This window comes from Tamandua tetradactyla, chromosome 8, assembly GCF_023851605.1.
Source record: "Tamandua tetradactyla isolate mTamTet1 chromosome 8, mTamTet1.pri, whole genome shotgun sequence".
Taxonomy (NCBI): Eukaryota; Metazoa; Chordata; class Mammalia; order Pilosa; family Myrmecophagidae; genus Tamandua; species Tamandua tetradactyla.
The window spans coordinates 125,499,682-125,514,629 of record NC_135334.1 but is presented as its reverse complement, the minus strand read 5'-3'; the positions used below and the strand labels follow the sequence as shown (position 1 = coordinate 125,514,629).

Sequence of the window (14,948 nt, the reverse complement as noted above, 5' to 3'; positions counted from 1 at the left end):
AGGTGATTCCTCTAATTAAATTCACTGGGGTCTTGATCATAATTCTGAGAGTAGATTCTATCTCCAGAGATTCCATAAAAATAGTCACCCATGTTGACCAGAATTGCCAGTTCATGTAATCTGGGGAGAAAATCATAAAAGAATTGAGGTCAAATCATCAAAGGAGAGTCCAATCTGTACAATATTGAAATACGTATTTGAATATGTAAAAATTGTGTTCTTGAACTCATGACCTTCAAAATAAGCAAATTCATTGAGATTGTAAGTTTGAACTATGGTTTTAAAGATGACCTCCAAACACTCTCAAAGAATGAAAGTTCATTCCAGAACAAGCCATTGAAAATGTGAATCAAATGCAGGTAAAGCAAAGGTATCCCTCTAGCAATAAGAGTCTTGAGTCTGTCACAGAAGGAGTTTCAGACAAATAGGTACATTGTAATACATCACAATACATTGTAAGTGAAAAGAAAATCTGAAACATTTAAAGAAATGACAGAGTAGCCCATGAATCCTAAGTCTTTATCACACTCGAAAGACCTTTATGAGGAAAAATACCAACTGTTTCTTTCTGCATAAAGTTTCAGTGAACTGCCTGAAGAAATTGAAGAAAGAGAATTTCCTGACTTACCTCAAGAGAAGGAAGACTAACAGATATTGTAGAATTATGTTAGCATTTTTCTTATTTTTCTTGCCTTCTTTCTTAGTAATAGACTTTGTATTTCCAGGGAAGGTGAGAGTCCAAGATTTGAAGAAGTGTATTTCTCAATATCTTTTGAAATTTAGGGTAGCCATAAGATGCAAGCTAAGTCTTTGAGTGGAACATCTAGGAAGTGGGATGATGCAAGCAGAAGCCTCGCTCCTTTTTGCCCTCCCCCTTTACGCTTTTTAGAATTCTGACATGTTTTCTGGAAATTAACTGCCACATTATGTACATGAGCAGACCACAGGTATGGAAGCCTTGAGCTAACCATTGCTGAGCAAAAGGAACGAGTGCTGCCAAATATTTGGAACCAACTTTGTGTAATCTCCATGGTACTTATTGTATAAGTTAGAAAAATAAAATTCTACCATACTGAAGAATTTTGTTATTTCAGCCCTTTGTTACTAACAGCCTAAAATACTCTGAGCATTCAGAATGTATCCTGAACAATGCTGTGGCATGTGCCCACGCTGCGGAAGATTTGTTGGTCTTAACAGCAGTGAAATCCAATTGTCTGTAGAAATGCTTAGATGGTTCACCCACTATCTATTTTTTGTGTGTGCTAGTATAATAAATTCTTACTTTCAAAAGTCATGTGTGTCTCAATTACAACTCAAAAAGCCTAGCTTAAAATTACAAAAGAAAATTTGGGATAATTTTATTAGCAAGCGGTGATAAAAAATTGTTTAAATTGACAATTTCATAATTTTTGAATAATATTTTAACAATAAATACTTTTAAATTATAATATATTATAGCTATAAATTTTACCTTGAAATTTCCCTGTAAGGAAACTATTAGAAAAAGAATGCATTGCAATTTATACTATAATCAAATTCAAATAAAATAATCTCCTAGAATAAAACCTGGTTATAAAACTAGTTATAAAACTAAAAGGCATAAAATCATATACTATTCTCAAAGAAGTCATATAGTGTAGAATAAAATTCTGGGTAATTGTAATATGAATCTGAAACACCATCTTTTACTAATAAAGACAAAAAATATAGTAGAATAGGAGTAGCTATAATGAACATATGGCATTATTCTATTTATTTCTAAGTGCTCATGGAACACTGAGCAAAACAGACAACATATACAACCCATAAAACAAGTTGCAAATAATTTTGAAAAACTTGAATCATGCAGAATGTATGTCTGATAATGGAACTCAACTGGAAATTGATAATGAAAATATAACTAAGTATTTTCCAATTATTTACCAATTAAACACCACAGTTCTAAATAACTCATGGATCAAAGAATAAATTACACAAAGCATTAGAAAATACTTTTGATGGAAATATAATAAAAAATATATATATTAGGTTAGCTAAAGGAATGCCTAGAGAGAAATTTATAGCTTTACATGTAAATTTTGGATAATAAGAAAGATGAAAAGAAATGAACTATGCTCTGATCTCAGGGAGATGGAAATGAAAGAGCAAAATAAACTCAGAACATATTGTAGAACAGAAATAATAAATGTAAGACAGATATTTAAACAGAAGTCAGAAGGGAAGGGAATAAACTACTGAAACATTTGATAACATGGACAATTCTCTAATGCATTGTGTTAACCAAAAAAAGAAAGGCTTCAAATGACTATATACTATATAATTCAATTTATATAACATTCTGGAAAGGGGTAGATTATAGGAACAGCAATAAATCTGTGTTAACCAGGATACAGACATGAAGGGAGAAACTGATTACAAATTCCTGGATGGTATTTTACCACAACGATGAACATCAACATTTTAAATGCATATAGAATTTGACCCAACAATTCCACATCTGTGAACTCATACTTGCACATATTCAAATGGTCAGGTATTTATTGCAAAATTATTTGTCACAGACAAAGTTAAGAGGATTGGATGTATTAATTTTAGTTCAGATTTCTGAGGAAGAATAATGAACTACGGTCAGAAAAAGCTAAGCTCTTAATCTTACTCCATTCCAGTGTGTGTGTCCACTGTAAATAGAAACTTTTGGAGATGTTATTTTTAGTTAAGGTGTGGTCCAACTGAATGATGCTGGGCCTTAATTCTATTACTGGGGACTTTATGAAGACCAAATCCAGTGGAAGTCAACAGAAGCCAGAGCAGAAAGGAGAGGACATCCGCGTGGGTGTTGGTTTGGAACTGCTATGTATTCCAGAAAAGCCATGCTCTGTAATCCTGATTAAATGTTGTTTGGTGGCATCTTTTTGATTAAGTTGTTTTCATTGAGATGTGAGCCACCCAATTGTGGGTGGGATCTTTTAATTATTTGGGTTCCATGGAGATGTGTCTCCACCATTCAAGGTGGGTCCTTACTGGAGTCATTTCAGAGGGAACCATTTTGGGAAAAGCTTCAGAGTTGACACAGACAGAGGTACAGAAAGAAAGCACCCCTGGGGAATCTGTTTGAAACTAGAAGCTAAAGGACCAGGAGATGCCAGCCATGTGCCTTCCAAGCTGACAGAGGGGTTTTGGTCCCATCGGCCTTTCTTGAGTCAAGGTATCTGTGCTGGTTTGATATGATGTATGGACCCTAGAAAAGGCATGTTTTAATCCTGATCCCATTTTGTAAAGGCAGCCATTTCTTCTAATCCCTATTCAGCATTGTATGTTTGAGACTGTAATTAGATGATCCCCCTGGAGATGTGATGCAATCGAGAGTGGTTGTTAAACCAGATTAGGTGATGGACATGTCTCCACCCATTTGGGTGGGTCTTGATTAGTTTCTGAAATCCTATAAAGAAGGAAACATTTTGTGGAATGAGAGATTCAGAGAGAGCAGAGAAGAACGACATAGCCATGAGAAGCAGAGTCCACCAGCCAGCGACCTTTGGAGATGAAGAAGGAAAATGTCTCCCGGGGAGCTTCATGAAACAGGAAGCCAGGAGAAGAAGCTAGCAGATGATGCCATGTTCACCATGTGCCCTTCCAGATGAGAAAGGAACCCTGACCATGTTCACCATGTGCCTTTTCAGATGAGAGAGAAATTCTGACTGTGTTCGTCATGTGCCTTCTCACTTGAGAGAGAAACCCTGAACTTCATCAGCCTTCTTGAACCAAGGTATCTTTCCCTGGATGCCTGAAATTGGACATTTCTATGGACTTGTTTAATTGGAACATTTTCTCGGCTTTAGAACTGTAACCTAGCAACTTATTAAACTCCTCTTTCTAAACACCATTCCATTTCTGGTATATTGCATTCTGGCAGCTAGCAAACTAGAGCAGTATCTTTCCTCGATGCCTTAGTTTGGGGGAGGTTTATGGCTGTAGAACTGTAAACTTGTAACTTAATCACTTCCATTTTCAAAATCCATTCTGTTTCTGATATAATGTGTTCCAGCAGCTTTAACAAATGAATACACATGTAACTGACAGTTATACCACAAGCATAGCTCTTTCCATGGAAAGACTACAAAGGAGAAACATGTCTGTCAGTGTAAAGGTAATTTATTGAAAGTGCACTTTCCAAGGAACTGGAGGAATTTTCCTAATACCAGTTTGAAGCGAGTATGTGAGTTAGGATTTTTATAGATAAAGGAAAGGGGGTAGTAGTCAAAAGCTAAGCAATGTCATGTGATTCATTCTTCTCCAGTCAGTGAGGACAATGGATCTTTGTGAGGATGGCACGGGCACGTTTCTTAATCCTGTGTGTCTCAAGCACTTCTTGTTCCAGTTTCACTGGTTGGATTTAGATATTGGTGTACAAGCTCTTACTGGCAAGGTCATCAAGACTCATTTAACACTTTTGTCTTGTGAGGAGGAAGTCATGGATTCTACTGGGATATAGTGTGTTATTTTTTATATAACTTTTTCTTTATTGTGAGATATAACATATATGATAAAAGCAATAAATTTCCAAGTACATTTTAGCAAGTAGTTATAGAACAGATTTTAAAGTTTCATATGGGTTAAAGCACCGTGATTTTTTATTTTTTCTTCTATCTGCTCCAAGACACTGGAGTCCAACAGAAATATCAATATAATGATTCAACAGTAATACTCATTTGTTGAACCCAAACTTCTCTGTATAGCTCTATCACCTTTGATCTTTCTCCCACTCTTTAAGGGCATTTGGGCTATGCCCATTCTAAATTTTTCATGTTGGATGAGGGTGTCTATAATATGGAATAGGAGGATGGAACTAGTTGACCTTCTGGAAGGGCTGGTCCCTTTGTATTTCAGGACTTACCTTGTCTAGAGACCCATTTGGAGGTTGTAGGTTTTGGAGAGTTAGGCTGGTGCTTGTAACTTTTGTAAAATCTTCTATAATGCCCTATGTCTTCTTTAAAATTGGCAGGAATAATTTTGGTTGGGATTTGGCCAAGTTATGAGAGGTAGCAATGTCTAACTGAAGCTTGCATAAGAGGGTTCCAGTGTAGACTCTCACCTCTATTTGAACTCTCTCTGCCACTGATATTTAACTGTTACACTCCTCTTCCTCATTTTGGTCAGGATGGAATTGTTGTTCCCACAGTGCCAGGGCTGGACTTATCCCTGGGAGTCATCTCCCATGCCATGAAGGAGACTTTCATCCCCGGATGTCATGTCACCAGTAGGTGGGAGGGCAATGATTTCACTTGCAGAGTTGGCCTTAGAGAGAGAAAGGCCACATTGAGCTACAAAAGAGGTTCTCCAGAGGTTGCTCTCAGGCCTATCTATAGGTTGGCTAAGCTTCTCTGCTGTGTACATAAGCTTCACAAAAACAAGCCTCAAGATCAAGGGGTTGGCCTATTGATTTGGTTTCCTAATGTTTGACACAGTATCAGGTGTTTCCCTGTTGGTAATGTTTAATAGTTACATAATTTTTCTCACCCTTCCCTTAAGGGACTTTCCCAATAGTTTTTTATTATCTGCTTAAAATACTCTGGGAAGTATCTAGGCATTACATTAAGCTATACAGGATTAAAGGCCCTCATTCTTAATTTGGGCCCCCTGTGTTTGGATTGTTTAAATTATCTATCCAGGCAGTTAGGTCAGATTATGTGCTGTGAAAACTTTAGGTTATGAACAAAATAAACCTTTCTTCCTTTGGTCTCAAAGAGTAGATGAGGTTCTAAAACATAGACAATGTCTTTCTTATGCCTGCATTTTGAATTACCTGACCTGATCAGCTTCATTCTTATCTCTAAATTCCAGGTTATATATATATGAAACAGCCCCTCAAAATCCAGAAATAGCAATTACCACTCCAGACTAAATGTGGCTGTTATAAGAACTTATGATCTAGGCCCAGTTTTCTTACAAGTCGTTTTCTAAATGAGACCATACAATATTTGCTCTTTTGTTTCTGGCTTATCTTGCCTCACCAAATGTCCCACAGGTTTATTCCCATCATTGCATCCTTCACAGCTTCATTCTTTTTTGTACCAGCACCATGTTCAACCACATGTTTACACCATCATTTGCCAATCTACTTCTCAGTTACTGAGACTTTCAGCCACCTTTATCTACTGGGCCTCATGTATAATGCCCAAAGTTAGCAGTCCATCAGCATTCTCAATTTTAGATAATTTCATTGTTCCCAAGAAAAAAATAGCCAATAAACACACCCTTATCTAATAGAAAAGCCAAGCCTCCCCCTAAATCTTGTTCCTCCCCCATTATGTACCCCTCGTATTTCTGTGATATTGTTGACATTTTCCTGTTAAACATAGCCCAGAGCATGCAATAGCATTTTCCCCCCATACCTCTAAATTATACACTCTTTATACAAGATTAATACCTTTGCAGTGGTTTGTGCCAGAACTTATTTATATTTCCAGTGTTAATCAGCAGGATGCATGAGTCTACACAATGCTTTTCAATCATGTTCACCTTCAATATGGTAATATTACTTATAGACTCAGTAGTGAACTGCCTTCACTTCTGTCTACCCCTATACAAATAAGTTCAAACTCATTAGCTAACTGTTCACCCACCTCAAGTTTCTGTGTATCTCTAGGTCCCCTATATTCTGTATTATAAGCCTCTGGTTTTACTTTTACCATGGTCATACAAGTGGAATCATACAGTATGTATCCTTTAGTGTCTAGCTTATTTCACTCAACATTATGTCCTCAAGGCTCATCCCTCTCGTCATGTGGTTCAAGACGTCACTTTGTCTTACTGGTGTGTAATAGTCCATCATATACATATAGTACACTTTGTTAATCCCATTGTCTGTTAATGGGCCCCTGGATTGTTTCCCTCTTTTAGTGATTATAAGTAATGCTGCTATGAACATTGGTGTGCAAACTCTGTTTGTGTCACTGCTTTCAACTCTTCTGAGTATATACTGAGTAGAGGTATTGCCAGGTCATAGGGCAACTCGATATTTAGCTCTTTGAGAAACTTCCAGACTATATTCCATAGCAGCTGTACCTTATACATTCCCACCAGCAGTGCATAAGTGTCCCAATTTCTCCACCTCCTCTCCAACATTTGCAGTTTCATGTTTGTTTAAAAGCAGCCATTCTTATAGGTGTGAGGTGGTATCTCATTGTAGTCTTCATCTGCATTTCCCTTATAGGTAATGAGAATCAGCATCTCTTCATGCGCTTTTGAACCACATGTATTTGCTCTTCCAAAAAATGTCTTTCCATATTTTTAGCCCACTTTATAATTGGGTTGTGTGCTGGTTTGAAATGAAAAGCTTGTTTTAATCCTAATCCTATTTTGTAAAGACAGCCATTTCTTCTAATTCCTATTCAGTATTGTTTGTTTGAAACTGTAATTAGATCATCTCCCCGGAGATGTGATTTAAGCAAGAGTGGCTGTTAAGCTGAATTAGCTGGAGATGGTCTCCACCCATTTGAGTGGGTCTTGATTAGTTTCTGAAGTCCTATAAAAGAGGAAACATTTTGGAGAATAAGAGATTTGTAGAGAGCAGAGAATGGAGAATGCTGCAGTACCACGAAGCAGAGAGTCCATGAGCCAGCAACCTTTAGAGATGAAGAAGGAAAACGCCTCCCAGGGAGCTTCATGAAACCAGAAGCCAAGAGAGAAAGCTAGCAGATGATGCCATGTTCACCATGTGGCCTTTCCACTGAGAGAGAAGCCCTGACTGTGTTCACCATGTGTCCTTCTCACTTGAGAGAGAAACCCTGAATTTATTGGCCTTCTTGAACCAAGGTATCTTTCCCTGGATGGATGCCTTTGATTGGACATTTCTATAGACTTGTTTTAATTGGGACATTTTCTTGGCCTTAGAACTATAAACTCGCACTCATAAAATTCCCCTTTTTAAAAGCCATTCTGTTTCTGGTATTTTGCATTGTGGCAGCTAGCAAACTAGAACAGTGAGTATTTATCTTACCACTTCATTCATCTTTTTTAGGATGTTTTAGCTATTCAGGGTCTCGTTTCTTTCCAGATAAATTCAGTAACTAGCTTTTCCAAGATTTCAAAGTAGGTTGATGGAATTTTTATTGGTACTGCATTAAATCTGTAGATCAATTTGGATAGAATTGACATCTTAACTACATTTAACCTACCTATCCATGAGCATGGAATGTCTCTTCCCTATTTAGAACTTCTTTGATTTCTCTTAACAACATTATGTAGTTCTCTGAGCACAAGAACTTTACATCCTAGCTGAGCTCATTCCTAGAAACTTGGTTCTTTTAGTTGCTATTTTGAACGGAATTTTTCCCTTAATTGACTCCTTGATTAGGTCATTGCTTGTGTATAAAACATTAATGATTTTTGTAGATTAATTTTATAACCTATCACCTTGCTGAATTCATTTATTAACTCAAGAAACTTTTTTGTAGGTTTCTCAGGATTTTCCAAGTATGGTATCAAATCATTTCCAGGTAATAAAAGTTTTACTTCTACCTTTCAAATTTGGATGCCTTTTATTTATTTTTCCTGCCTGACTGCTCTAGCTATAATTTCTAGTACAATATTGAATAATAGTGGTGACAGAGGGCATCTGTGTCTCCATCCTGATCTTAGAGAGAAAGCTTTCTGCCCCTCGCCATTGTATCCTATGCTGGTATGGGTTTGTCATTTATGACTTTTATCATGTTGAGGAAGTTACCTTTGATTCCTACCTTTTGAAGTGTTTTTATCAGAAAAGGATGCTGAATTTTGTCAAGTGCTTTTTCAGCAGCAATCGAGATGATCATGTGATGTTTTCCTTTTGATTTGTTAATGTGTTGTATCGCATTAACTGATTTTCTTGTGCTGAATCATCCTTGCATTCTTGTTATAAACCCCACTTTGTTGGTATAATTCTTTTAGTGTGCTTTTGGATTCCAGTTGTTAATATTTTATTGAGAATTTTTGCATCTATGTTCATTAGTGTGATTGGTCTGCAGTTTTTCTTTCTTGTAGCATGTATAACCAATTTTGGTATTAAAATGATGTTAGTTTCACAAAATAAGTTAGGTAGTGTTCTAGCTTGCTAATTGCTGGATTGCAATATCCCAGAAATGGAATGGATTTTTTTAAAGGGGAATTTAATAAGTTACAAATTTACAGTCCTAAGGCCATGAAAATGTCTCAATTTTTTTTAAAGCCTATAGAAATGTCCAATTTAAGGCATCCAGGGAAAGATATCTTGATTCAAGAAGGCTAATGAAGTTCAGAGTTTCTCTCTCAAGTGGACAGGCACATGGCAAATATGGTCAGGGTTTCTTTCTCAGCTGGAAGAACACATGGCAAACATGGCATCATCTGTCAGCTTCCTCTCCAGCTCCCTGGGAGGTATATTCCTTCATCATCTCAAAAAGTTGCTGGTTGGTGGATTCACAGCTTCATGGTTCTTTGACATTCTCTGCTCTCTCAGAATCTCTTCAAAAATTTCCTCTTTTATAGGATTCCAATAAAGATAGTCAAGACCCACCTGGAATCCAGTTAATCCAGTTTAATACCCACTCATGAGTGAGTCACATCTCCATGAAGATCAACTAATTAAAGCTTCCAACATACAGAACTGAATAGAAATTAGAAGAAATGGCTGCCTTTAAAAATGGGTTTAGGGTTAAAATACGACTTTTCTAGGGTACATACATCCTTTCAAATTGGCACATTCCACCCTCTGAATCCTAAAAAGACATGTTTTCCCCATATACAAAGTACATTCATTCCATCACAACATCAGAAAACTTAAACCACTCCGGTAGCACTACAAATACAACACAAATACAAACACAGTACAAAGTCTTAAAGTTAGTGACAGGCATGGTCTTTCCTAAAGCAAAGTTCTCCTCTGGCTCTGGACCTTTAAAAGCTCAAAACAAGTTATTTGCTGCCAACATAAAGGAGGAACTGTCATAGGATACATGTACCTATTTCCATAGGAAGGAACACTGGGGTCACTGGACTCAAGCAGTTTGTAGAACCTGCAGGGCAAAGTCCATTCGATTTCAAAGTCTGACTCATTTACCTTCTGGGCCTTAGAAAGCGGCAGTCCCACCCTTTCCAAGGAACTATGCAGGGGCCCGCCTCTCTCCAGATGCAAGCTTGGTGGACACTGGGGAGACCACCTTTTCTCTGTTCCACCCTCTCCAAGCATTGGTGCTATACCCAGGCTCTCTGCCATCTGCAGGACACACATTCAACCCCTCCATGTGGTGTCAGCCAGTCTGTCCCCAAACCCCAAGGAATGTGCTTCACCCTCTCCAAGGCCTGAGGTGGCAAGACTCTTCCACTACAATGAGGTGGGAGGCTCATCCTCTGCTTTTGGGGCAAACTCACCCTCTCCATGGGCTTGTGTGGGCTGCTCTCCTGGTTCAATGCTTCTTTAACCCTGGCCTCCATTGTTTTGCCTTTGAAGTTATTTTTCCTCCAATGTGTCCCTTCTCTATCCCTCTGAGTCCCAATTGTCAGTGGTTCTCTTTATACAGATACCAAAATACTCTTTTTGACTTTCTATGCAGTACCCTTGGATCATGCCTATCAGATATAAAGGGTTTTTCCAGAAACCCTTCCTGGATAATTCCATGTCCGATCCTGATTTTCTCTGAAATGGCTGACTGGTTCCACATTTGGTCAAGTCCTTATATGACCCTGGTGTCTCCCTTCCTGGAAGCCCAGAATTCTCGAGAATACCAAGTTCATTGTACTTAAATGTTCAGTTCCCAGGTTATCTCTTTCTCATCACATTTCATTATAAGATGTGTGGAGAAACCAGGCTTCACTATCCACATTTAATGTGGAAATCTCTTCTGCTAAATATCCAAGTTCATGGCTTTTAAAATCTTCCTTCCAGCCAAAGTCACTAGTCAATTTTACCTGATTACCTGCTGTTTTAAAACAAGAATCACCTTCCTTCCAGTTTGCAATAACACATGCCTCATTTCTGCCTAAGACCTTATCAACAAAATCTTTAGAGTCCACATGTCTACCAACAGTTTCTTCAAAGCATTTTAGGCCTTCTCTATCAAGCTTCTCACAACTCCTCCAAAATATTCCACTTATCCATTAAAAAAGCCATTTAAACATGCTTGGTATGTGAAAATTGCAGCAGCACCTCACTCTCCAGTACCAAAATCTGTTCTACTTTGTTAGCTGCCAGAATGCAATATATTAAAAGCAATGGCTTTTAAAAAGGGAAATTTAATAAGTTGCAAGTTAATAGTTTTTAAGCCATGGAAATATTCCAATTAAAGCAAGTCTATTGAAATGTCCAATCTAAGGCATCCAGTGCGTGGTAGTTAGATTCAGTTGTCAACTTGGCCAGGTGAAGGCACCTAGTTCTGTTGCCATGGACATAAGCCAATGGTACATGACCCTCATCTGTTGCTCATTACATCTGCAGTCGGCTAGGAGGTGTGCCTGCTTCAGTGAATGATGTTTGAATTAATTGGCTGGTGTTTAAATGAGGGAGCACAATGTAGCACAGCCCAAGCAGCTCAGCAAACCTCAACTCAGCATTCGCAGCTCAGCCCAGGCCTTTGGAGATGCAGAAAGAAATCACCCTGGGGAAAGTTGTTGGAACCCAGAGGCCTGGAGAGAAGGCCAGCAGAGATCACCCTTCCCACATAAGAAAGAACCTCAGTTGAAAGTTAGCTGCCTTTCCTCTGAAGAACTAACAAAATAAATCCCCTTTTATTAAAAGCCAATCTGTCTCTGGTGTGTTGCATTTTGGCAGCTAGCAAACTAGAACACAGGGAACAATACCTTGACTCAAGAAGGCTGATAAAGTTCAGGGTTTCTCTCTCAAGTGGAAAGGCACGTGGTGAACATGGTCAGGGTTTCTCTCCTGACTGGAATGGCACATGGCAAGTGTGGTGTCATCTGCTAGCTTCCTCTCCAGCTCCTCAGGAGGGGTTTTCCTTCTTCATCTCCAAAATTCACTGGCCGGTGGACTCTCTACTTCATTATCCTGCAGCATCTGTCATCCATCTCTGTTCTCTCTGAATCTCCCACTTTCTCCAAAATGTTTCTTCTTTTATAGGATTCCAGTAAAGTAATCAAGACCCACATAGAATGGGTGGAGACACGTCTCCACCTAATCCAGTTTAAGACCACTCTTGAGTGAGACACATCTCCATGGAAATAACCTAATTAAAGCTTTGAGCATACATTACTGGATAGGGATTAGAAGAAATGACTGCCTTTACAAAATGGGATTAGGATTAAAACATGGCTTCTCAAGGGTGCATAAATCCTTTCAAACCAGCACAGACAGTGTTTCAGTTTTCTATTTTTTTTTTTGGAAAAGTTTGAGCAGGATTGATATTAGCTTTTTTTTTCTTTTTTTGAATGTTTGATACCATTCCTCTATGAAGCCATCTGGTTCTGGACTTTTCTTTGTAGGAAAATTTTTTGATGACTGTTTAAATCTCTTTACTTGTGATTGGTTTGTTGAGATCTTCTAATTCTTCTTGAGTCAGTGTAGATTGTGCGTTTCTAGAAATTTCTCCACTTCATCTAAGTTATCTAGTTTGTTTTCATATTGTTGTTCATAGTATCATCTTCTGATTTATTTTATTTCTTCAAGTAACCCATGCCTTCTAATTTCTGATTTTGTTTATTTGCATCATCTCTCTCTTTTTTTACTTTTGTTCTTTTTCAGCCTTGCTAGTGCCCCATCAATTTTATTGATTGTCTCAAGCAACCAAATTTTAGTTTTATTGATTCTTTTTGCTGTTCTTTTGTTCTCCCATTTATTTATCTCTGTTTTAATCTTTGTTATTTCTCTTCTATTTGCTTTGGGGTTGACTTGCTGTTCTTTCACAAGTTCCTGCAGGTAAGTAGTTAAGTCCCCAGTTTTTGCTCTTTCTTCTTTTTCAATATAGGTATATAGGGCAATAAATTTCACTCTTGGCACAGCTTTTGCCTCATCTCATAAGTTCTTATATGGTGTGTTCTCATTTTCATTTGTCTCCAGATAGTTAATTTCTTCTTTGACCCACTCATTGTTTAAGGGTGTACTATTTAATCTCTATGTATTTGTGAAAGTTCTTGTTCTGTGGTGATTATTGATTTCCAGCTTTACTTCATTGTGATCAGAAAAAGTGCTTTGAATGATTTAAATGTTTTTAAATTTATAAAAACCTGTTTTATGCTCCAATATGTGATCTATCCTGGAGAATGTTCCATAAACACTAGAGAAGAATTTATATCCTGGTGTTTGGGGTGTAAAAACATATATGTATCTGTTAGGTTTAACTCATTTATCAAATTGCCTAAGTTTTCTATTTCCTAGTTGATCTTCTGTCTGGTTGCTCTATCTATTGAGAAGAGTGGTGTATTGAAGTCTCCTACCATTATTGTTGAAACATCTATCACTCCCTTCATTTTTGCCAATGTCTGTCTCATGTATTTTGGAGCTCCTTGATTGGGAGCATAAACATTTATTACTGGTATTTCTTCTTGGTTAATTGTCCCTTCTATTAATATATAGTGTCCTTCTTTGTCTCTTATGATGTCTTTACATTTAAAGTCTTTTTGTCTGATATTAGTATAGCTACTCCTACTTTCTTTTGATTACAGTTTGCATGAACATCTTTTTCCATCCCTTCACTTTCAGTCTATTTGTATCCTTGTGTCTAATATGAATTTCTTTTAAGCAGTATATAGCTGGATTATATTTCTTTTTTTTTTTAACTTTTTATACATTTATTGTTCCCCCAAGGGGGGTGCACCATTCCTGGAAGTACTGCAATACCATGTCGATGCGTGGAGTGGATGGAGCAAGCTCCTATTCCATCTCCTAATTCCAAAAATCCATTTAATATATTGTCCTCGGATAGAGGATGTATCAGATATTTAACTGATAAGAACAGATACTACACTCGATCTTAGCCAAAAGGCCAAGAAGCAATGGATTATATTTCTTAATCCATTCTGCCAATCTATATCTTTTCATTGGTAGGTTTCATCCATTGGCATTGAAAGTTATTACTTTAAAGGCAGTTCTTGAATCCACCATCTTATCCTTTGGATTTCATTAGTCTGACCTACATGTTCTTTCCTTCTTTCTCCCTTTATCCTTGAGGTGATCCATACTGGTACTCTTTAATTTGTGCCCTTCTCCTGACCTCTTATTCCTGTCCTTTTTCTTTCAGCTGGCAGAACTCCCTTTAGTATTTATTTTATAGAGCTAGTCTTGTTGACATAGTCTCTCGGCCTTTGTTTGTCTGTGAAAAGTTTATTCTCTCCCTCAGTTTGAAGAATAATTTGGCTAAGTAGAGAATGCTTGGCTAGCATTCTTCCTCTTTTAAGATCTTAAATAAAGCATACCACTGCCTTCTCGCCTCCATAGTGCCAGTTGAGTAGTCTGAACTCAGTCTTATACAGTCTCCCTTGAACGTAGTAGATTGTTTTTCTCCTGCTGCTTTCAGGATTTTCTGTTTCTCTTCAACATTTTACAGAGCAATTAGTATGTTCTGGGGTAGGTCTATTTGGATTTATTCTATTTGGAGTTCATTGGGCTTCTTGGATTTGCATGTTTATGTATTTTATACAGGTTTTGAAGTCTTCCCCCATGAAACCCTCCACTAATCTTCCTAACTCTTAACTCCTCTCTTCTCCTTTAGGGCACTGATGATTCTTATATTTCTGCACTTTGCTTTGTCCATCATTTCCCAGGGGTCCAATTCAATTTTTTCCATCTTTTTTGTCATTTTCACTTTTGTGTGTTCAAAATCAGTTATCCTGTCCTTTAGTTCATTTATTCTTTCTTCTACTTCTTCAAATCTGCTGTTTTGTATCTCTAGTGTAGCTTTTTATTTAGTCTACAGCATCATAATCTCTTTGAATCTGCTGTCTTTTTATTTATCCTTTTAAATTCCTCTTTCTGCACTTCTAGT

At 37.5% G+C, this 14,948-nt stretch overlaps 1 non-coding gene across 1 annotated transcript; it reads right to left on the bottom strand.

Moving 5' to 3' along the window:
• Positions 1–13,770: 13,770 nt before the first annotated feature.
• LOC143645409 (U2 spliceosomal RNA) lies at positions 13,771–13,961 on the bottom strand. Its single transcript, XR_013157118.1, has one exon. It is a non-coding gene; the product is annotated as a U2 spliceosomal RNA (small nuclear RNA).
• Positions 13,962–14,948: the final 987 nt, after the last annotated feature.